This window comes from Pinus tabuliformis, chromosome 4_1 (assembly GCF_031772625.1).
Source record: "Pinus tabuliformis cultivar Carrire ecotype Pingquan chromosome 4_1, CPIR1, whole genome shotgun sequence".
NCBI classification, from domain to species: domain Eukaryota; kingdom Viridiplantae; phylum Streptophyta; class Pinopsida; order Pinales; family Pinaceae; genus Pinus; species Pinus tabuliformis.
Genome location: NC_142303.1, coordinates 423,840,314 through 423,865,044, shown reverse-complemented (window position 1 = coordinate 423,865,044; position 24,731 = coordinate 423,840,314).

Sequence of the window (24,731 nt, the reverse complement as noted above, 5' to 3'; positions counted from 1 at the left end):
TTCTTTTGTACCTCTTCTGGTCTATGCTCAAAATCAGCTTTAATATTTTGGATTGATGTCTTAACTCTTTGCATGAGTTCTTGCTGCTAAAAAATGATTTGAATTTATGGCCACATCTATGTTATATTAACATTTATATTATGCCAAATGCTATTTTTGGCCTATGTGATCTGGATTTTAACAAGAATGAAAGAAATTACAGACATAACCATAAATACAGAGATGCAGTAGAAATAATACTTCATTTCATTAATGTAAAATACTGAAATATGCTTACAAACAGAATTGGAAATAAACTAGCTCGGGCGATGGTAGCTTATCTCTAAGAAGAGATGTGGCAGCTACATGCCTCTAAACTGCATTACAATGAGGCTCAAGGGCCTTTTTATTATTGAACAGTAAGGGCAAACCCTAAACAACCAAAAACCTAACCCAAGGATATGTAACACCAAGAGTTTATGGGCCCTGTTGGGGTTAGTCAGACAACCAACTTCCCGGGGTCGTGACTTGGTTATATTATCTCCGCTTGACACGCATGAAACCCTGTTGGAAAGATCTCTTCGAGGACTATGATGGAAAAGACATTTTTATCAAAATTTTGGTAGCGGTAGATTTCCAAAAAAACGTCGTTTAGGGCCTCAAAATGGCTTCAGCAGTTTAGGACCTGAAAAACTGCTAAAAATAGTAAAACGTGCTACAATTAAGGAAACTAAAAAAACAAAAGAAAATGGTGGGGGTCTAAGTGGAATTGGTGGGTGTCCACCAATATCCACCTAGATCATTCCTCCCCCCTTAGGAAGCAATGGTCTCCATTGCGTTGAGTTCCTCCATGAGATGAGGAAACTTCTGCTGAACTTGGTCCTTGGTGAAGGAGTTTGCCTGCTTTGACAACTCGATATAGTTGGATCTTCTACTGGCGAGTGTGCTTGATCTGTATGTCCATGATCCAATCAATTGCAACTTGTTCCATGCAATTTGGATTTAACTCTGTTGGTGTGAGTTGTTCTGCAATGTCGCATGTGTCTAGTAATGGTGGAAAGTATGGCCAAAGTCGGTCCACATTGAACACTGGGTGCATGCCAAGGAATGGGGGAATGCTGAACTCAAATGCATTGTCTCCCATAGTCTTGGTAATGGTGTAAGGACCATATCAGAGTGGTATGAGTTTCTGACAGTCTCCGGTAAGGCATTCCTTTTGCAAATGCAACCAGACTTTGTCGCCCACCTGAAACTTGTGTGGCACCCAATGTTGATCATGTCGTTGCTTGTACTTGGCATTCGATTTCTCCATAATATTGTGGACCTGCTAGTGGATATGTTGGATGTGCTCAATGAAGCTGTTTGCCTTATCGGTTTCAAACTGGACATGAGCCGAATCTGCCTGAGTAGTTGCAAATGGCATGGCCACATCAATGGGACATAGTGGCTGGAATCCTAAGCCCACCTGAAAAGGGCTATGGCCAGTTGAACTGTGGAGAGCTCGGTTATAGCTGTGATGAACATAGGGGAGGCTCTCATCACATGTGCATGGATGCTTTGAGTTGTACATGCACATAATGTGTATGATCATCCTATTGACGACCTCTGCTTGGCCATCAGTTTGGGGATTGAAAGTTGTGGACTTAGTGAGTTTGGTGTCCCACGTCGACCAGAGTCTGGACCAAAATGTACTGAGGAACCTGCTATCCCAATAAGAGATGATAGACTGTGGGATCCCAAAGTGTACCCACACTCGTTCAAAGAAGAGTTTAGCAGTGGCTTCTGCTATGATATTCTTCTCGCAGGCCACCATAATGGCCATCTTCGAGAATCTGTCGACGACCACAAAAACACAGTCATTTCCATGCTTAGTAGAAGGAAGGACCGACATGTAATCCATGGAGATGGATTCCCAAGGTTGACTAGGGGTAGGCAGCGAAGTATAAAGGCCTAACTTCTTGATGGTTGGTTTGGCAATGGCACAGGCAGTGCAGGATCTGATGTAGTTCCCGACATCCTGTCAAAGATTCAACCAATAGAAATAATTATGTAGTACTGCCACTATTTTTTCGACCCTGAAATGCCCAGCAGCTCGACTGTAGTGCGCTTACCAAATCATCTTGGCACACTCGCTTGAAGGAACACAAAGGTGACCTAGGTGGCATAATAGGGCATCCTGGAGGTGAAAATATGGAACATGCTGACCCTCTAAGAGCATCTGGTATGTGTGTCCAAGTTCTGGGTCGCTTTTGTAGAGAAGTGGCCAATCAGAAGTCTCGTGCCCACAAGAGTTGAGCATGGTGGTTAACGCCATGATCGATTGTCCACTAAGGCAATCTGCAACATTATTGGTGCTACCCTTCTTATACTTGATATTCAAATGAAACTATTGCATGTATGTGGATCACTTCTGATGGCGATCATTCTGCAACTTCCCTTGTGTCTGTATGAACTGCAAGGGCGGGTGGTATATGTGGATGACCGTTTCCTTCCCCAAAATGTAACACTTCCATTGTCGGCAAGCCTGCACAATGGAATACATCTCTTTGTCATAAGTGGGATACTTCTGGATTGTGTCTGAAAGTGTCTCACTGTGATATGCCATTGGATGCCCATGTTGAGTAAGGACTGCCCCAATAGCATAGTCAGAGACATCTGTCTCGATCTTAAATGGCTGTTGCAAGTCTGGTAATGTGAGCATTGGTGCCGAGCAGAGGCGATGTTTCAACTCTGTGAATGCCTTCTGTTGAGATTCAGACCAAAATAATTTTTCTTTCTCTCCTCCTTCAGTGACTTGACTCAAGGGCCAAGTGATATGAGAGAACCCAACACAAACCTATGGTAGAAGCTGGCAAGACCCATAAACTTGCGAAGCTCTGTTAGAGTGGTTGGAGATGGCCAATCCTGAATGACTTGGATATTGGCTAGATCCACATGCACCCCCCGTTCATCAATAATGTATCCCAAATACTAAACTTGGGTCATGCCAAAAGTGCATTTCTCCAAATTGGCACATATCTTGTGTTGCCGCAGTGTTTGGAGAACCTGTCGAATGTGGTGGAGGTGCTCTTCCCAACTCTAGCTGAAGATCAAGATGTCATCCAAGTATACCACTACAAATGAGTTGGTGAATGGCTGCAAGATGTCATCCATCAGCCTCATGAAGGTTGTAGGAGCATTCTTTAACCCAAAAGGCATAACCAACGATTCGAAAAAGGCCCTCCTTGGCTTTGAAGGTAGTCTTCCACACATTAGAGGGTTTGATTGGTACCTGGTGATATCCTAACTTCAAGTTGATCTTGCTGAAATATTTTCCCCCCTTCACTTGGTCCAAAAGGTTATCAATCCATGGGATCAGGTGCCTATTCCAAACAATGATCTTGTTTAATGCCCAATAGTCAATACAGAGTCTCCAAGTCCCATCCTTCTTCTGTACCAACATGATCGAGCTCCCACAGGGTGATGAACTCAGTCAAATGTGACCTTTCTGCAACAGCTCCTGAATCTACCTCTTGATTTCGTCGTTCTCCAAAACAAAGTGCCGATAGATTGGTCCATTGGGCAATGAAGCACCTGGGGTCAGATCGATGGAGTGCTTGACCTGACAGTGCGGAGGCACCCCTGTGGGGGAGCTGAGGATGTCCCCGTACTCCTCCACGACCTTGTCCCTCTGTTGTTGTCATGCGGAGGGGCCCTGTCTAGAGGTCGTGGCCACTGTATTCTTTCCCTGAGGGTGTATCATGAGGAAAACAAATTTCCCGGTTTTGGAAATTTGCTTACTGCATTATTTTGCAGTAACCAAAGAGATGGCAATAGGCGGTGCTACCTTCGGCATCATGTACAACTTATTTCGCAAAGTAACAATAATAGCACGAGGCCTTGACTCATACACAACGTGTTGCTTCCATAGGTATGGTTGGCCTAATAATACATCACAAACATTAAGGGGAGCAATGTCACATAATACCTCATCTATGAAGGGCTTGATGTTGTGTGGAAGGTGAAACTACGGGATTACGTGAAGATCCTATCCTTGGTGAAGCCACCCAATGGTGTATGGTTGGGGATGTGTTGTGGTTGGTAAGCCTAGCCGCTTCACGACCTCTACTGAAATGAGGTTCTTTTGGCTCTTGCTATCGACAATGAACTGTAGCAGGGAACCCTTTACCCACATCTGGGAGTGGAAGAGGCGCTCCTCCTCCTATGGATCTTCAGGTTCCTCCTTTTGGATTTTCGTGGTGGCAACGGTGGTGTTGGGCTCCACATCGATAATCTGCTTCCCTTTGTCATTCCCCTTGTCGGGTTCTGATTCGGAGTTGGAACATGCATTTGATTCAGAAGCCTTTAGCTCAGCCACCAGTCACTGCTTGGCCCGACACTTACTTGTGTTGTGAGTGGAGCTCTTATGGAACTCACACCACTTTCATGTGTCCTTCTTCGGCTTTGCGATGTTGTTCTTTGCTTATGGCTTTGGTGAGTTGTCTTGGGCCACCCCGCCTTGTCTTTGTCCTTTGTTCTGTGGTTTGGAGGCACCTTTCCCTTTCTTCAGATTCGTAGATTCAAAGTTTCGCTTCTTCTGTTTAAACTCTGCTCGATCTTGACAACGTATCGGTACGTCGTGCCGAGTGAGGAGATGTTTAGGAACTCCATCTCGTCCTGGATGTACTTGTGTGGGCAGCCATGGTATTTGGGTACCAAATGCTGCTCAAAATCCTTGATACCCAACTTTTTGTGAAGGGGTATGAAAAATATTGGTAAACTTCGACACGTCTTGGTCCCTTCCCTGCAGCAGCGTGGTCCACTTTATGTATTTATCCTCATAGCTTTTGACAGGGTAGTACTACTCCTTAATGGCATCCCAAAATGAATTCCAAGTGGGTGTGGTTGAAAATAGTGAGGCTGTACTTTTATCCTTATGCTCGCAGTAGGTTTCCCACCAGTCCTTGATGTGGGGGGCGGCTTTGAGAAGAGCGAAAGTAATCTTTTCTTGCCCGGAAAAATCATGAACAAAAAAATACCCTTCTAGAAGATTTAACCATTTTTCTATAGTGTATGCATCTATCGGACCCTCAAATATGGGAATGTAAAAGTTAACTTGTACCTTAAAGGGTGTGGCACTTCTAGAGTAGCTGCTGGAAGTAGATGTGTCGACCCTGAGTAGCTGTTGAAGGATCTGGGAAAAGTTGTCTATCATCGCGTTCCTTTGTCGCTCGAGGGTCTCTTCGAGCAAGATTTTGATAGGATCTCCTACCCCCTTGTCTTTATTTTCATCTGCCATGGGAGGCCATTGGGATTTGCGAGGCTGGTCTTGCAAAGGTTCGACCAATTTAAGCCCTAACTCCTTATATCCCGACCTTGTTGGGGACATGGAAGGAAAAACAGAGAAAGAGTAGACCACTCTGATACCACTGATCCATATTTAAACAAGAACACAACAAATTACATACATAACCATAAATAAAGAGATTCAACAAAAATAATACTTCATTTCATTAATGTAAAATACTGAAATATGCTTATAAACAGAAGTGGAAATAAACTAGCTCGGGCGATGGTAGCTTATCTCTAAGAAGAGATGTGGTGGCTACATGCCTCTGAATTGCATTACAATGAGGTTCAAGGGCCTTTTTATTATTGAACAATAAGAGCAAACCCTAAACAACCAAAATCCTAACCCGAGGAGATGTAACACCAAGATTTTATGGGCCCCACTGGGGTTAGTTGGACAACCAACTTCCCGGGGTTGTGACTTGGTCATATTATCTCCATTTGATGCGCATGATACCCCATTGGAAATATCTCTCTGAGGACTATGACAAGAAAAGAAACTTTTTCAAACAATTGATGGCGGTAGATTTCCTAAAAAACGTCGTTTAGGGCCTCAAAATGGCTCCGGAAGTTTGGGGCCCGAAAAAGGGCTAAAAATAGTAAACTGTGCTACAATTAAGGAAACTAAAAAACTGAAAGAAACAATGGTGGGGGTCCAAGTGGAATTGGTGGGTGGCCACCAATATCCACCTAGATCACTCTGCCAACATTTGGATGGTGGGGGTCCAAGTGGAATTGGAGGGTGGCCACCAATATCCACCTGGATCACTCTGCCAACATTTGGATGGTGGGGGTGCAAGTGGAATTGGTGGGTGGCCACCAATATCCACCTGGATCACTCTGTACTTCTGCTAAATAGGCATTATCAACTTTAATTTTGTTCTCCTCCATTCGAATCAATGTTGCTAATAACTTATTTTTTCTTTGCCTTAATTGATGATAATTCTTCCAAAGATTTAGCAATATTTTCTATATAATATGAAGATGTTGCCTATGGTGTAGTCTCTATTGCTGTACCTGTGCCTGATGTAGATGTCCCTGCTGCTTCCCATTGTTCTTTTTCTCTTAGCACTGTTTCTATGTCCTGCTCCATTTTCTATATTTGTGCATTTTGCTTAACAACTATTGTAAATAATTTTTCCTTTTCCATTTCTATGCTAGAAACTTCTTTATCTTGAGGATGTTCCATGGATGGTAGCTTCAGTTGCTTCCTTAATGCTTGAATATCTGCCTCTTTTCTCTTTATAAGCTCTTTAGCTGCCTTGATATTAGCAGGGTCGTGTCCTAGCTTTTTTTATCATATCTTCTATAGATTTGATTATGTTGTCTTTAGAAAATGAGGACATCTTCTCAATCTTCAATTGAGAATGCAACTGTAATTTGCAAGCAGTCATGGCCGAACTGGTAATTGTTGAAAAATCAACTCCCCTATTTGCTTGTGTAAATCGATTTGATCGATTGCATGTATCTTTTTTGTATCAATTGAGAAAATGGAGGCTTTGTAGTCTTCAACACTCGAAGCTGGCGCTAAAGGTTCCATGAAGGCCATTTGGAACTGTCCTTTCTCTGAGTCGAATGTAGAGATAGATCTATGCCATGTTTTCACTGTCTGCTTCCAAAATTTTTAGTAATTTGAAGCCTTTAAAGCTTCATTTTCCAACTTTATCTCCATGTACCTTGAAAATATAGTCTGTTGAGTTGAAAGTTGAGAACTAGAAGATATTCAAGACTGAATTGTTGGTTCTACAATAGGTGACTAAACTGTTTCTTTTGCTTGAGGAAAAGGAGTGCCAGGAGTTCCTATCAAAACTACTATGGGCGACTGCTGTGTATCCCTTTCTTTTGAAGATTCATCTTGGATAGTAATCACCTGAGGATCAACTTGAGGGTTTGTTTTTTGAGTATTGTTTGTTCCTTCTTTTATATTTTAAAAACAAGAAATTATGCACCTTGTGTTTCAGATTCAGTAGGGGACATGGCCTCTCTCTCCCTTTTGACCTCCTTTTCCTTGGGAATAGGCATCTGCATGGATGAATGACTAACTAGTTGTTCTTCAACTTCTTGTAAAGTGCCCTCTATCCATTCCTCTTGGTTAGCATACTATTCAATTTCAGGCCTTGGTGTATGTGCATAGGAAGTACTCTTCTGTTCCAATCTAAGTTTTGAAATGATGCCTAGAGGATCATAAGACCAAGAGAAACTAAGCTTAAATTTCATTTGACTTAAAATAGCTTCCACCTCCTTTGTTGTAGCTCTGGTGTTGACAATATAAGGACCTATATGAGCCTTTAGCTTGAACTGTGCTTTCTTTTTGTAGGATACAAAGTGCATCTCATCCATGTTCAACATTTGTCTAGTGTATTCTAATGCAAATATTTTGACTGGTACAAACACTGGTAACCTGTGAGGAGGTAACTCTGATCCATATATTCTAATTTCAGTATAATTCTGGTATAAATACCAGTCTCCAACTTTTGATTGCTTTGACAAGTGCAATATCTTCTTTATCTCTGGTGAAATCCTTGGGATCACATCACTACAAAGCAAGCATAATGAGGTATGTATAAACTTATCAACAAAATCAATGTAAATATACTTCTTTGAGTTATTTCTAACCAAAGAAGTCTAGTGAATCATTGACAAAGGATTGCCCCCATTATCTATCTTTTATAAAGGAAATTTGAACCTGTCTGATTGATGAAATAACATAAGATAAACCGATACCGACTAATATTTGAAAACACCTTCCACTTTGAAATTTACAAATTGATCATGCATTGCATTGGACAAAAATTGATTGTAACTGTAAAGAATGGATGGCTTTTTGCCAACTGCAAAAATTGACAAAATTCCAAGAAATATTCTATCTACCCATTGATCATTAGAATACCTAAGTTTTCAGGTTACCATAGAAATTACTTGTTTGTACATTTCTGGGAAGATCGAGATTGGGTATGGGGGATTGGTCCGGGGTAATTTAGCATTTTCGGGGAGGAAACATTCGAAGATTTGCGCTCTCTGAGGGAAAGTCAACTTTTTGTATAATTCCATCAATACATCGGTTGAGAAAGGATGATGGGAGGCTTGGTAATCAAGTTGCAGGGCTTGGAAAATACCTTAAGGGGAAATGGAGAAGATGAATTCATTATTTTGGGAAATAACAAATTTTGGCTTAGCAGGTATCAAAGACGGCACCAAGTGGAGAATTTAGCGAAAAAGTGAGTTTGGGGGAAAATAAACCGAGGGATAACGGATTCCCAAACATTCAGATCATCACTTTTGTTAAGAAATTTTTGGTTTGCCTATTTGTGAAGTTCATAAACATCGACTTCACACTGGGTCTCGACAATTTTATACTAGGTGTCGATTAGAGGGGATTTATCAAAATCAGGGATAAGAGGAATCATGGGATTTTTATCTGGAACTTTCTCCTTTCCTTTGTGTGTCAACATCTTGGAAATTGAACAATAGGAAGGCCGAAAAATAGTATAAGAAATCTCTTGATAGAAAAAATTCTAAAGGACAAGGTTACTTGGGTGAAAGTTGGTCGAGTTCACGAAGGAAAAACCGCTGTAGAATGTTGACAGTTGGTGGTAGCTCAATGTTCAACCTACATAATCAATGGTTTCATGAAAGGAGTGAATTGTAGGCTTCCAAGGGTTTTTATAGCAGCTCGATCGGTTGTATAACGGAAAACCCGACATTATGGAGCAGGGGAAATTTATTGAGAAAACGAATAAACAACGAGAACTTTAAATGAAACAACGTTCAAAATTGTATTTGGCGGTAAATATTTGAACTTTGAACAGCTAGTCAATGTGGAGGGGGTGGCATGGAAGAACAAACGACAAAAGTGGAGTGGCGAATGAGAATACAGAAAATGAGAGTTTACTGGTGGAGGTAACGGATAGTCGGGAGATGGCGGTATTTCAGGGGGGGTGGTAGGTGATAAGTAGTTTCGAGAGGGGACCCCCCCCAAATGCTGCAAGAGTCGCCATGTTGCTCCAAGTGGTTTGGGTGGAAACCACATTTCCACCCCTCCCTCGTGTTAATTGTCAGGAGTGGTGGGGGAGGGGGAATTATCCCTTCGTCGTAGATTTTGGCGGGAATGATCTGTGCCATCTGTTTTGAGCACACCGTTTAACCGCTGATCTGATAATCACCCTATGAGTGACCTCAGTTAAAGATTTATTAAACAAAAGGTATTACAAACTCATGTGATGGTGTGTGTTCTGTGTTATTTAAGCAACGGATCGATCAGATTGCCAATACACAGAAAATAAGTGGAAAGACAACAGAGAAATATAGTAAGCAACACAAAGACACAAACAATTTTTAATAAGGAGTTCACCCTATTCTCCAGGGCTACGTCTCCGGTCCAACTTCAGTGGTGGCCTTGTTTTATTGTGTCTTACAGTAGAGAAATTACAATACAGGGACTCAATGTGAGTTCTCCTGAAGCAGATTTTGCTTGGTAGGGTGGTTCTTGGATTCCCCAAGCCACTTGGAGTTCACAGACTCTTTTTCTTCCTACCAGCTCTGTGACCCTTGGTCTACAGTCGAAAGAGCAAAACGTGATGCTTAGTTCGGACATATTCCTCTAGGAAAAGGCTTGAATCTTCAAGCTCTCTGGTGCTCGACGTTTCCTGTGGTAAGCTCGGCCCTCTGTCTCCTCTACTTGGCTTTACTGTTCTCTGTGTTCAGTCCTCCTCTCAGGGTTCACTGTTCACTGTCTCTCTTGGTCACTTGGACTCCTCTTTATTCCTCTTCTCTGAATCTGAATTCGATTGTCTCTGTTCATGGCTTTAGTCATTCGATCCCTATGCCTGTTCGGTTCCTCTCCCGCCTACGTTGATTCGCCTACTATCTGCGTGCTTGGAGTTCCCTATTCGGCATCAGCATGAACACTCAGGAAGTAGCCACACGTCCCCATCGGAACAACACCAGCCTACTTGTCGATTCGTTTCTTCGGTTATGTCATGGATACATTCTTTCTCCGTCGTGGCGGTTAAATGGATTCCAAATCCCCTTAAATCATGACTTAATTCCCTGTCGATTCTGCGTCTTTCTATCGGGCGCAATCTCAGCCATCCAATCTGGGCTCCTCAAGATTAAACGTCATACGCATTTCGAGTGCGGTTGACTTGCTCGACCGATAGTGCACGATCACGACGGTTTTTCTCTCACCTTAGCTGCCACGCGTCAATCGTTGAGTGGGATCGCTCCGCTCTCTTCCAAAACCTCTTACTATTCAAGGGCACCCCGATCAATACGACCAATTTTCCAAAGTGTGGGTCCCGCTTTTGTCTTTTAGCGCTTTTTATTTCTCCGCCCCCGGTCCTCTGGTCCTCCCCACGTGACGGGTGCTCAGGCTTTCCCATTTTGGCCCTGTTCGTTCAGCAATCGCGCATTGAAAATCAACTCCTTTTCCCGATCCAAGGCTCCCAGGGGCTATTTTGGCATCTTGCGCAGTCTCCATGGGCCTCAGTCAACGCGCTTTGACTGAGGTCCTCGTCGTTCCACGCCGACTGCCATGGCCACTGGTTCAGGGTGTTTTTGATTGCTGTTTTGGAATTTTCAAGTATTTGTTCAACTTGATAGAGTCAAGGTTCTTGATAGTCTTTTGTGGATTTGATTCGAATCATGGCCTCCCTACTGAAAAAGCTTTTGGACCACCAAAAGTTGGTTTTCTTCAAGCATCGACTAAGTGAGGAAACTACTGTCTCACTTTTCCAATCTCAATCCACTTCGCACTGCTCGGCTTCGAACCCTTAAGCCCAATCATGAGGTATTCCACTTGTCCACTGCGCGTCGTCCTTACCTTCCTGTCCAGCACTGTGTCTTCCCGTAACTCATTAAGATATTCAGGTAGCAGGTCATCAACAAAAGGTAATTGACTCTGCTCTTCAGGGTCCTCAATCATTGAAGGTTCAAACAACCTCAAGCAATCTGCGTTCATGACTGAGTATATGTGCATGTAAGCTGGCATATCAAGGCGAAAAGCATTTTCACCAATCTTCTCAAGTATCCTGAAGGGTCCATACCTGATAGGTTTTATCTTTTTACCTTCACATTGCATCTTGTCCTTGCTGATACATAGCCAGACTTGGTCTCCAACTTGAAAACTATGCTCCATCCAATGCTTATCATACCTAGCCTTGTACTTGGCCTGGCTCTTTTCCAGATGTTCCTGTACTGCCTGGTGGATCTCCTGGATCTGTTCAATGAACCTAGTTTCCATGTCCACGTCACTGTGTCTATCAACCATGGTATCTTTACCAAAGAAAAAATCCAAAGGAGACCTTGGTATGAAACCAAAACAGGTCTCAAAAGGAGATCTCTATGTAGAAGAGTGTTTGGCTCTATTGTAAGCATGATGCACATAACACAAGTGTTCATCCCAAAGCTTAGGGTGTTTACTGCAATATCCTCTCAGTAACTGGATCACCATCCTGCTAACTACTTCTGTCTGGCCATCTGTTTGTGGATGAAAAGCTGTGCTTTTCTTTAACTTGGTGTCCATTAGTTCCCACAGACTTGACCAAATCTTCCCCACAAATCAGGTGTCTCAATCAGATACAATAGAAGTGGGTAATCCAAAATGAACCCATACATGTTCAAAGAATAATTTTGCAGTTTGTTCAGCTGTAATCTGTTTACTACAGGGTATCAAAATACACATTTTGCTGAATCTATCCACAACAACATACAGATAATCATGACCTTTCCTAGATTTAGGTAGTCCTCCCACGAAATCCATGGAAATGCTTTCCCAAGGGTGAGAAGGAACTGGCAAGGGAGTGTATAAGCCTAGTTTTCTGTTGTTGGGCTTGCTTTTAGCACACATAGCACATCCCTTTACATATCTAGAAACTGTCTCATTCATTTTCGACCAATAGTAGAACCTTTGCAGCTGTGCAACTATTTTACTTACCCCAAAGTGACCTGATATCAGAGAAGTATGTGCTTCCCTAATTATCTTTACTCTCTCAGTTTGTGGAATGAAGAGTTTCCCACAATGATATAAGAGTCGGTCCTTCACATGATAGTCCAATTCTTCTACTCTTTTGCCTTGACTCAAAGTTGCATATACATCCTTAAAGTCCATATCCTGAGCATACTGTTCTATGTAGCTTTCATGCAGCACAAAATTATGCTTAAGTATGGTAGATGCATTTATAATGGGTCTAGATAACATGTCTGCAACCTTGTTATGCATGCCCTTTTTATATCTGATGAATAAATGAAATTGTTGTAGAAAACCCATCCATCTGTAATGTCTTGATTGTTGCAACTTAGTTTGGGAGTGTAGATATTGAAATGGCTGATGATCAGTGTGTATTACTGTTTCTTTGCCCATCAAGTAATGTTTCCACTTTTTCACACTCTGAACTAATGCATACTATTCTTTATCATATGTCGGATAGTTAACTACTGTAGGATTAAAAGTCTCAGAATAATAACATATGGGTTTACCGTGCTGTGTCAACACTACTCCCATGGCATAGTCACTGGCATCAGTTTGGATCTCAAATGGTCTTTGTAGATCTGGCAGTGCTAGTACAGGTGCTATACTAATCTTGTCTTTCAAGGTGTCGAAGGCTTTCTGCTGTTTGCCTCCCCACTGAAACACCTTGTTCAATCCTGTCAAAGCATGTAAGGGAGCTGCAATTGAGGAAAAATTTGAAATGAACTTCCTCTAATATTGTGCTGCTCCTAAGAAGCTTCTCACTTCTGTAGTAGACTTGGGTTTAGGCCAGTTTACGATGACTGCCACTTTAGAGGGATCTATTTTCAATTCACCTCCCCCTACTATATGACCCAAATAATTTAGAGAGGTTCCAAATTCACATTTGGAGAGTTTAACATAAAGTTTTTCTCTTCTCAAAACATCTAATGTCTGCTTAACATGCTTTAAATGTTCTTCCCATGTTTTACTAAAAATCAGAATGTCATTCAGATACACAATAACAAAATCATCAAGAAAAGGTTTGAGTACATCATTCATTAATCACATGAAAGTAGCAGGGGCATTGGTCAAGCCAAAAGGCATAACCAGCCATTCATGCAATCCCTGCTTTGTTTTGAAAGCAGTCTTCCACGCATCTTGCTCTACAACTCTGACCTGATGGTATCCACTATGCAAATCCAGCTTGGTGAAATAAACATCTTCCTTCAATTGATCTAAAAGATCATCTATGCGAGGAAGGGGATAACGATTTTTGATTTTTATCTTATTTAGTTCTCGGTAGTCAATGCACATTCTCCACGAGCCATCTTTCTTTCTCACCAAGATGATGGGTGACCCACATGGTGATGTGCTAGGGCTGATGAACCCTTTCTCGATCAACTCCTGCACCTGCTTCTTGATTTCAACATTCTCTAAAGCAGATAACCTGTACATCCCAATGTTAGGCAAAGGAACATCTTGCTGCAAAATAATATCATGTACTATTCCCTTTTTGGGTGGCAGACCTTGAGGTTCTTGAAATAAGACATCATACTCGGAAACAATCTTTTCTATATCAGCTTGCTGATCAGAATTACAGCCCTCAAATACATTGGTTTTATCAATTTTCCTTTCCTTTACAACCATTAGTAAGAACTGTTTGCAGGAATTTATCATTCTTTTCATCTGTCCTGAGTTTATGAGAGTATAATTATTCTTGAGCTTATGAGCTCTTACAAAGTATTCGATTCCTTCTTTAACAAGTAGATACTTGTTCTCAGCTCTATAGAAAATAGCTTTTCTATCATACAAGTAGGGACTTCCTAAAACAATTCCACATATATCTAAAGGAATTACATCTAACTCAACCTCATCTACAAATGCTGACCCAAAAGAAAACTTGAGTTTGCACTGTCTAGTCACTTGTAGTTGTGCTTTATCATTCAACCATCCTAATGGGTATGGCTTCTTATGAGGTGTAGTTGCTAATCCCAATTTCTTTACAATTGCTTCAGAAATCAGATTTACTTGTGAGCCACTATCAAACAAAGTATCAATCTTTTGATTTTTGGAAACAACTCGAATATGGAAAAGCTCATGTCTTTTTCTCTCATGTTCTTCATCAATAACAGATTGAGTAGAATTACTAGTAGATGCTTTAGAATTCTTACCTTTTATACTTGTGGCTACAATGATTGTTTCATCTCTCGAGTCTGACCCCAAATCTTTCTGAATAGCTGCAGCAGTCTTCTTCTTCTTGCCCTCAGACTTCTTAGGTCTCAGCTCTAGATGCAGAATCCAACAGTGCTCATCATCATGCCCCTCCTTTTTACAGTGAGTGCATGAAGCTTTGCCTTTTTGTGCAGTGTTAGCCTTCCTTGCTTTCCACTTCTGCTTCCTTTTCTCCTTGCTCTTGCTTACAGTGGGTTGGGATGGTCCCCCAACTTCTGGATTTCCATTCTTTCCTCTAGCTTCTAGATGAGTAGCTTGTACAAATACCTCATCTATACTAGTGGGATTAAACATGAGGATGATATGCCTCATGTAGCTGTGTAGACCACCAATGTACTTCAAAAGAGTCTTTGGTGAGTCTAATGAGATACCCAACATCAATGCTCTCTTTTTGAATTCTTGAGTATACCCTTGTACACTTTGCCCTTTCAATTGCCGAAGAGTTTGCCAACTCATCATGGCTTGTTGCATGTAGGCCAATGGATAGAACTGCTTTTTGATTGCAACAACAAATTCACTCCAGATAGAGATGGTCTTAGCATGCTTCTTCATATCAGCTTGGGTTCTGCCTTCCCACCAAACCAAGGCAGTGCCTCCTAGGCGTAGGCTTGCCAGCTGAATCTTACTCTTGTCTAAGTCTATGTTTTGTACCCTACAATATAGATCAATTTGTCTAATCCAATTGTCCAACTTTTCAGCATTTAGCTCTCCATCATATATAGGTAAATCAAATTTAACATCTAACTTAATAAAAGATGCTTTCTTATTATGCACACGGCTATTAGGAGGTGTGAGAAAGCTTTCCTCTTTCCCCTTTCCTTTGGAGTGGTCATGGGAATGAGATTCATCTTCTTCTTTATCTTGCTTAGAGCCTGATGAATCTTCATCCTTATGCTTTCTAAAGTCCCTATACATTTCTTCTACCATAGAATTTATAGCTAGGAAACTTTTTATGGATTGAGGGTATGGCCCTATAGAACCTTCCTCTGGCATTGTCTTCTGAGAATAGACTCTCCCAATTTCAGGATTAGTTTCCACCAACTCTCCTTCTCCTAATTTGAGCTTTGATCTAGTGAGCATTCACAGCTAAACCAACACAAGCTTGTCTAACCTTACAGCCTAGAGCTCTGATACCACTTGATCTGATAATCACCCTATGAGTGACCTTAGTTATTTATTTATTAAACAAAAGGTATTACAGACTCATGTGCTGGTGTGTGTTCTATGTTATTTAAGCAACAGATCGATCAGATTGCCAATACACATAAAATAAGTGGAGAGACAACAGAGAAATACAGTAAGCAACACAAAGACACAAACAATTTTTAATAAGGAGTTCACCCTATTCTCCAGGGCTACGTCTCTGGTCCAACGTCAGTGGTGGCCTTGTTTTATTGTGTCTTACAGCAGAGAAATTACAATACAGGGACTTAATGTGAGTTCTCCTGAAGCAGATTTTGCTTGGTAGGGTGGTTCTTGGATTCCCCAAGCCACTTGGAGTTCATAGACTCTTTTTCTTCCTACCAGCTCTATGACCCTTGGTCTACAATGGAAAGAGCCAAATGTGATGCTCAGTCCGGATAGATTCCTCTAGGGAAAGGCTTGAATCTTCAAGCTCTCTGGTGCTCGACGCTGCCTGTGGTCAGCTCGGCCCTCTGTCTCCTCTACTTGGCTTTACTGTTCTCTGTGTTCAGTCCTCCTCTCAGGGTTCACTGTTCACTGTCTCTCTTGGTCGCTTGGACTCCTCTCTATTCCTCTTCTCTTCTCTGAATTCGACTTTCTCTGTTCATTTCTTTAGTCATTCGATCCCTATGCCTGTTAGGTTCCTCTCCCACCTATGTCGATTTTCCTACTGCCTGTGTGCTTGGAGTTCCCTGTTCGGCGTCAGCATGAACGCTCGGGAAGTAGCCACGCGTCCCCATCAGAACAGCGCCAGCCTGCTTGTCGATTCGTTTCTTCGGTTATGTTGTGGATACGTTCTTTCTCCATCATGGTAGTCAAATGGATTCCAAATCCCCTTAAATCGCGGCTTAATTCCCTGTGGATTCTGCTTCTTTCTATCGGGCACAATCTCAGCCGTCCGATCTGGGCTCCTCAAGATTCGACTTCATACGCACGTCGAGCGCAGTTGACTTGCTCGACTGATAGCGCGCGATCACGGTGGTTTTTCTCTCACCTCCATTGCCACACGTCGATCGTTGAGTGGGATCGCTGCGCTCTCTTCCAAAACCTCTTACCATTCAAGGGCGCCCCGATCAATACCGCCGGTTTTCCAGAGCGTGGGTCCTGCTTTTGTCCTTTAGTGCTTTTTATTTCTCCGCCCGCGGTCCTTTGGTCCTCCCCACGCGACCGAGTGGCTTTCCCATTTTGGCCCTGCTCGACCAGCGATGCGCGATTAGGCACTAATCGCGCATCGAAAATCAGCTCCTTTTCCCGATCCGGGGCTCCCAGGGGCTATTTTGGCATCCCACGCAGTCTCCATGGGCCTCGGTCAGCGCGCTTTGACCGAGGTCCTCGTCGTTCCATGCCGGCTACCATGGTCACTGGTTCAGGGTGTTTTCGATTGTTGTTTTGGAATCTTCAAGGATTTGTTCAACTCGATATAGTCAAGGTTATTGACAGTCTTTTGTGGATCCGATTCAGATCAACCACAAACGATAAATGAACCTTGTTGTATTATTTCATAACATAATACATTATAACCAAATTTTGATAATACTGTATGAAATTTATATTTTTAAATTTAAAGTGACATTTTGATTGGCTCTCTATAGGGGCTTATTTTTTATTTATTCTTTTTTTTTTTTTGTTTTCACACACACACACACACGCACACACATATATATCTATATATATCCCCTATTTACCTCTTTTTCCTTTTCTTTCTCCAACTTTTAAAAATAATTTGCAGAATGTAATAATTATTTACAACCTCTCATGGGAGAAATTCAATAGATAATCATCAATTGATCCTATAAATTATAGGACCCTAACAGTGGCTCCAATGGGTATGGCATCCTCCCTGTGAGGTGCTAAGAACACCGTTGATCAGTAGCCTTCTCCATTGGGCATATATGTTTATCACTTATCTGAGATTGACCTCTGTAAACTGAAAAACCAAACAAAATATAGCAGCAAATCATATGAACTTAGGGCCTTCACTACGGGCTTCAATTCCTGATGAAAATCCACTCACACTTGCAATATTTAAAATATTAAAATGATATATACAATGATGTGTTTGTTACCAGCTGACTTCAAGTGAAATAGTGTTTGAGAAACCTGCCATTAACAGGTACTCTGGGAAGTGTTTCTCCAGTGAGATCTTCCGACAAAAATGCATGAGTTCCTTAGACAACTACAATCCTATAAGGGCCTTTCCAAAAACTATCAAGCTTCCCATGTTTCCCTTTCTCTTCATTCCTAGCATCCGACTTTAAAAAATACGATATAGCTGAAAATAACCTGCTTTAATCCTCGTGTCATGAATTCTCATAATTTTATCTTGAATGACCTGCGTATTGTAAACCTCTTCTCTAGTATGTTGCAAATGTATGGATTTATTGATCCTTCTCTGGGCATCATTTGGTTCCGCTTCCTCTTCCTGCAATAATTCTAGCACTGGAATTCCTAGGGAAAGAGGAAAAACTACATCTACTCCATAAACTAATTGGAAAGGTGACATTCCAATTTATTTCTTTATGCTTATCCTATCAGCCCATAGGGCATTTATTAATTTCTTGTGCCATGATTTCTTGTTTTCTTGCAGTAGTTTCTTTATGATGTTTACTAATGACTTGTTAAAGGATTCAACTAACCCATTTCCATGGGGATAATAGGCAATAGAATGACCTAACACTATATGATACTTGTTACAAAAATAAACCATCCTTTTTTATTTAAAAGCAGCAACATTATCTGTAATAGTTTTGTAGGGACAACCAAATCTGGAGAGAATATGGTCTTCAACAAACTGAATGATGAAAAAATATGTAGCTTGTCTAGTTGGAATTGCTTCTATCCATTTGGTGAAGTAGTATGTTGCTATTAGGATCGACTTGTGTTGAGATGAAGAACTTGGGTGAATTTCTCCAATAAAATCCAAACCCCACTGCTGGAAAGGCACCTCCATTGAGATAAGCTTGAGGGTAGAGGTGGGAGTTTTCTCTTGCCTTCAAAAACTTAACATTGATGACAAGTTGTAACTTTTTTATGAACATCTGAAAACAAGGTAGGCTAGTAAAAACCAACTCTAAGGATTTTGTTGGCATTGGCCTTGCATTATAAATGTCCTCCACAGTCACCTTGATGAAATTCCTCAGTGACTTTATCTGCTTCATCCTTCAATAAACAATTTAGTAAAATACCTCAAGCATCCTTACAATATAGAGATTGATTCAAAATGCAGAAATTTACAGCTTTTATGTTTAAGAAATCTAGCTTTGGTTTTGGTCAAACCAGCAAGAGCTTGTAAATTCTGTAAAACATACAAAATATCTGCGTAGGGGGAAGTAAGAAAATTTTCTGAAACATGTGGAGTCACCATATCTTTTTGTTCATCTAGAGCATCTACAAAATTTATGTCCAGTGCATGGAAATTTGACTCAGCCATCAGTTTGGCTAGTCCTTGACATCTGATGAGTTTAGCAGACTTTATCTCAATGTCATATTCTAAAATTACTGCAATCCGTTTGCCTCTTTTCCCATCTAGATAAGTTTGAGTGATGATATCTTTCACCATTACACTTGGAAAGAAAGCAATTATGTGGGAATGTAGAATATACACTTTGAAGTCCTTCAAAGCATTTACAAAAGCAAAAACTTGCTTTTCCACGATGTTGTACTTCAAGGAGGCATCTCTTAAAGCTTTGTAGAAAAATGTTATAGGTTGTTCGTGTCCCTCCTTATTTTTCTGCAACAAAACTATTGCAATAGTGTGTTCTGATGCAAAAGAAAAAATCATGAAATCTTTAGTAAAATCAGGGCTAATTAAAACAGGAGCACATTTCAAATCTACTTTCACTTCACTGAAAGATTTTTTAGCCTCATTATTCCATTTTATTTCAGTATCCTTCTTTAATGTGTTTGTGATTTCTCTCAAAATCTTGGCTAGGTTTGGGATGAATCTTCTCAGAAAATTTATCCTGCCAATGAAATAATGAATTTATTTATTTTTCCTGGGAGGATCAATCTTCATTATGAATTCAACTCTGTTGGGGTCTATTCTAATACCATCCTTTGAAATAATGTGACCAAGTAGTTTTCCTTCCCCTAAACAAAAAAAATACTTTTTGGGGTTCAAGGAAATACCATATTTCATGCATTTATCAACAACTATCCTTAAGTGAAGCAGGTGATATTCATCTGTTTTGGAGAATACAATAATGTCATCTGGATAAATAACAATAAATCTACCCTTCTCATATGTGAAATAAATATCCATTACTCTCTGGAATGTGGCCTCTGCATTCGTAAGGCCAACGAGCATCTTTACATACATAAAGGTTCCCCAAGGTGTTGTGAAAGATGTTTTATGTTGATCATCAGGATGAACTACAATTTGGTTATATCGTGAAAAACCATCAAAGAAATAAATTATGCTGGAACCAACTAATTTCTGTAAAATATGATCCATTTTAGGTAGAGGGTAGTTATCTTTGAGTGACCCTTTGTTCAAATTCTTGAAATCTACACATAGTCTTATTTCTCCTGTATTTTTCCTTGTTGGAACTAGTTTTGACACCCATTTTGAAAATATTAAAGGCACAATGATTTTGGCATCAAAAATATTTTTAACCTCTTTTTCTACCAAGGGTAACAAAACTGGATTTACCTTTCTGCTTGAAAGGTTTTTGGTCTTCTCCGATGGGAATGTTATTTTGTATAATATTGCTATCATATGCCTTTAGATCTTCATAACCCTAAGCAAACACATCGGAATATTCTTTTAATAGGTCAACGTACTTCTGTTTTTCATTTGGAGGTAAGGACTTGGAAAACCTTACAATCTTCGGATTTTCCTCAGTACCTATATTATAGTCTTCAACCTCAACTACTACAGGTTCTATATTTCGCTTCTTAGCCACATCATTAAAATTAAACAACTCTTCTAGTGGCACCAAGCCCGTTGGTAACACATTGTCTTTCAATTGTAGGACCTCAAGCTCTTTTAGAATTTCATTAGTCTCATTCAACACTATTTTATTTATATACATAGTTATCTGTACCAATATGTACATTCTCAAATTATTCTTTTAATTGCAATTTTTTTCTACTTGCTTATCACTACCAAAAACCTGCCAAAATCTAATATTATCTGGGACAATTGGCCTATGCTTCACTTCCACCTCAAATTTTGTATTAGTATTAAAAGGCATCTTACAAGTGCTGGCTGAAGTAGCCAATGCATCAGCTAAATATTTTGATCCTTAGGAATTAGAGAAACTCATACTCTGGGAAACATTGCAGAAAATCTAAGACAACATTCTTGTAGGCCCTTTGTCTAGCGTGTTTAGCTGAGTACTCACCTTTAATTTGATTAATGATGAATTCGAAATCACCATGTATCGAAATCGTTTTAGCTCCCAAACTTTTCAAAAGTTACAATCCTAAAATCAGTGCTTCATACTCAGCTATATTATTTGTGCATTGGAAATTGAGATTGTAAGAATATCTCTTTGCTATACCTATTTGTGAATTTAAGACCCAAACACCTACCCCTGCTCCTTCCTTGCTCACTGCCCCATCAAAATCCATGTTCCAAAGGGCTTCACCCTCTTCATCTTCCTTCTCAGCATCTAATTTCATCTCCTCAATTTTACTCAATTTAGTTTTCAAGTCTGACACTTCCTCTTTTGCACATATGTCATTATATAGAATGAAGGAATCCATATCTGAATGCACAGAATACAGGGGATAATTATTTGGTTTGTCTTTGCTGCTTACCATATATTTCATTAATGCTTCCCTGTACAACCTTCTCTGTTGACCAAAAACAAGAATTGTAGCATATGTCATGTCCATCTCCAAGGTATCCTGCAATTTTGCTCCCAATGATCTTGCAAACAACATTCCATATTTGGGAGGTATGTCTGCCAATATAATGTCCATTACCAAAATCTTTACTGGGATTTGAGCCAGAGTCACACACAAATCCTTGATGAGACCTAAGAATCTTACTTTGCTAGAATCAAAAGAATATAAAATAGAGAAGGGTGACAGACTACCATCCTGAGACTTCCCTTCAACTTCAGGTCCAAACAATAATTTAGGTTGGTCATTAGTTAAGTTGATTGTGTCTGTTCCCTCCCCTATCTTTAGTGCCTTCATGAATTGAGATCTATATGCGTTCTTGTTAATCAATTCTGTTAGAGGAATAGAAATTTTGACCTTGGCTAATTCATTTTCAATACTGAAAGATGTTTGAGGTTTATCAACTTCCTTGATACTTACATCCTATTTTTGAGAAGTATCCCTTTGAGAATCATCCTTTGCCTGGCTGGTGGAAGTTTCATCACTCTGAATCTTCTTTGTAAGGTTTCCTACAGTCTTGTTAGTTCTCAAATTGAACTGTTTATGTACCTACATGATAACCTTTTGGCATCACTTTTAATAATCATCTGACTCTGTAAGGGTGACTTCTAGATGTGATAACAAGAATAAATCTTGTTCCTCCTTTGTTAAGAGAATATTGTCTATTTCTCCTTCCCCAAATAGATTTTTTTGATTTTCTTCAAGGTCCTCAGATATCTCAGCGTCTCCATCTGCATAATTCAGACTCTTGGAATGAAGGTCTAATTTGTTGCTGATCATCTGGGCCTCTTTTCTCTCTCTATTTAATTTGGGATGGATTCTTCCTAAAATTAGGATTTATGATTTGAGGACCCCCTTGAGTTTCTCTTGGTTTAGCCCTATCACTTAAACTTATCCTTTCCATGGTTTTAACTAAGGTGTCTAACTTTGCATCTGATGAAGAAGAAGAAGGTTCTTCTTTGATCGTGACTCTTCTCTCAGCCTTTAACCTTGCTCTCTTAGCCAATAAATTTGCTTCCACACTAACAACATTCCTTTGCATTTCCTCTAGGGTAGCAGGATTTCTCTCCCTCAGTTGATAAGACATATCTGCATCAAAACCATCTGGAAATTTGATCAGAGCTAGCCCCGGTGGAGGTTGTATTTCTGCCGGAATAGAATTGTAAACATTATTAAATCTAGTGCAATAATCTTGAACTGTTTCACCAGGAGCTCTCTTTATACTCTCATATTCGGCCAAGATTTTAAGAGGATTCTTCTTTACTTCCCACCTTGTGAGAAAACTTTGATGAAATTTTGGGAGATCTGCAATACTAGTTGTTGGAAATGCCCTAAACCATTTCTTAACTTCTCCTGTCAAACTTTGTGCAAAGAGTCTCATTTTCACATCATCTTCATCAACTTCTTGCAAATCTGAATAGTCATTCATTTTGTCTATGTGTTGTTGTGCTGTGATTGGCCCAGTGCCATCAAATTGAGGTATACGACTCTGATAATCCTATGGCATGGCATGAAGTTGTCCTGGTAAGACAAGAGGGGCATATCAAGCTGCCATGACTAGTAAATGGGAGGAAGATGAAACTACAATTGATGTGGATGTTGAGGGTGGTAAAGAAAGTGGGATTATGATCTGTTGAGTGGGTATAGAAGTAGTAAGGACAATAGATGAAATAGGGACAATGGAAATAAGAGAAACCACTAGAGGGGTGGGTGATGAGGCCAAAAAAGAAGAAACAATTGATTGATCAGTAAATGATTTCTGAGCAGCTAGATTTAATTCAGTCACCAAATCTTCAAGTTTATTAAACTGTTTTATAACATCTTCATCAGAATCTGAAATGTCAGGTTGATGTTTTGAGATATACGGTTTCAAAACATTTTCATCAAAAACTGTTTCAGGGACACAAATTTCTGACTTGGTTTGGAAAATACTATGCTCAAATGATAAGTCAAATTCAATATCCTCTAAATTTATGAAACTTTCAAGGAGAGAGTTAACTCCAGCCAAAAGATTATTGTTTGCTTGGCTCTCAGTAAAACTCTTCTTCCTAATAAGTTTCTCAGGATTATTCACAATTTTAGGTGGGTTGGGATCTAGTGTAGATATTTCTGGGAGCCAGATCTTTAATATATTATTTACAGATAGATATATGTACAAAATCTGGGTGGAAAAACAACCTTAATAACATTTATTTCATAGTTACACACTGGAAACAACTTTGAGTTTTGAAAAAAGTATTTACCAAGGAAACAATATAGCTTGTATCAAGTTTTGTTCCCCAGTATGGTCGCAATAATGTTACCACTCCGTAATTTCCCAAGGCCGTGGAGAGAAACCCATAGGTAACCACAAAACCACTTGCAAAGATGGGATCTAGCCCTTCCAGCTTTAGAGAGGGATCTCTCTTTTTTATTTAGATTTATGTTTTAAGATATTAGGCTAGTTATTGAGTTCTGAGGTTGGTTTTTCAAATATTTGGTTGAAAATTATAGGGAAAGTCCATTGGGCATGGAGTCATGAATCTTAGGGTGATCAAATACAAAAATAATAGAGTAGCTATAACAGGGTATGATAAACAAACTTTTGGTTCTTTTAAAATATTTGTGGAGTGTTTAGGATGTAACTGATTTAAATTCAATTAAATATAGAGCATGCTAAGATGAAATCTATACTTAACATCATAATGAAAACATTTATATTGTTTACAAGCCAAAGAAGAGTACATTTAAGAAAATCCAACAGTTAATAGTCTTGAAACAATAAAGATAAAAAACATTGGAAAGTTGAGAAAATAAACATTTCACATGAGAAAGTACGTCACCAAATAGTTTGACATGGGAAACCTGGAACAAAAGTTCTCTGTATTATTGCAATTGATAACTTCAGTACAATGCACAACTTACATCAAAATGTGGCTCTTTCTTCATATAAGTTCCAACCTTTTCTAAGTCCTTTTACTAAGTATTTATAATTTTTTTTTACATCTCAGATAGAACTTCAAAATAAAATAGATTTACAAAATAATATATGTTAAAGACACATATATTTTAGATATAGAAGAAGAAGATAAGGAAAGTTTGGTAAAATTTGTTGTGCTGTTGAGGCTTTGAAGGAATTTGGTGTTGACTGTGGCTATTTTGTTGCAAATGATGTCTCTCTGTTGCCAAAATTTTAGGGCTTCAGTTGTACTTACTCGATCAACTCTAGCAA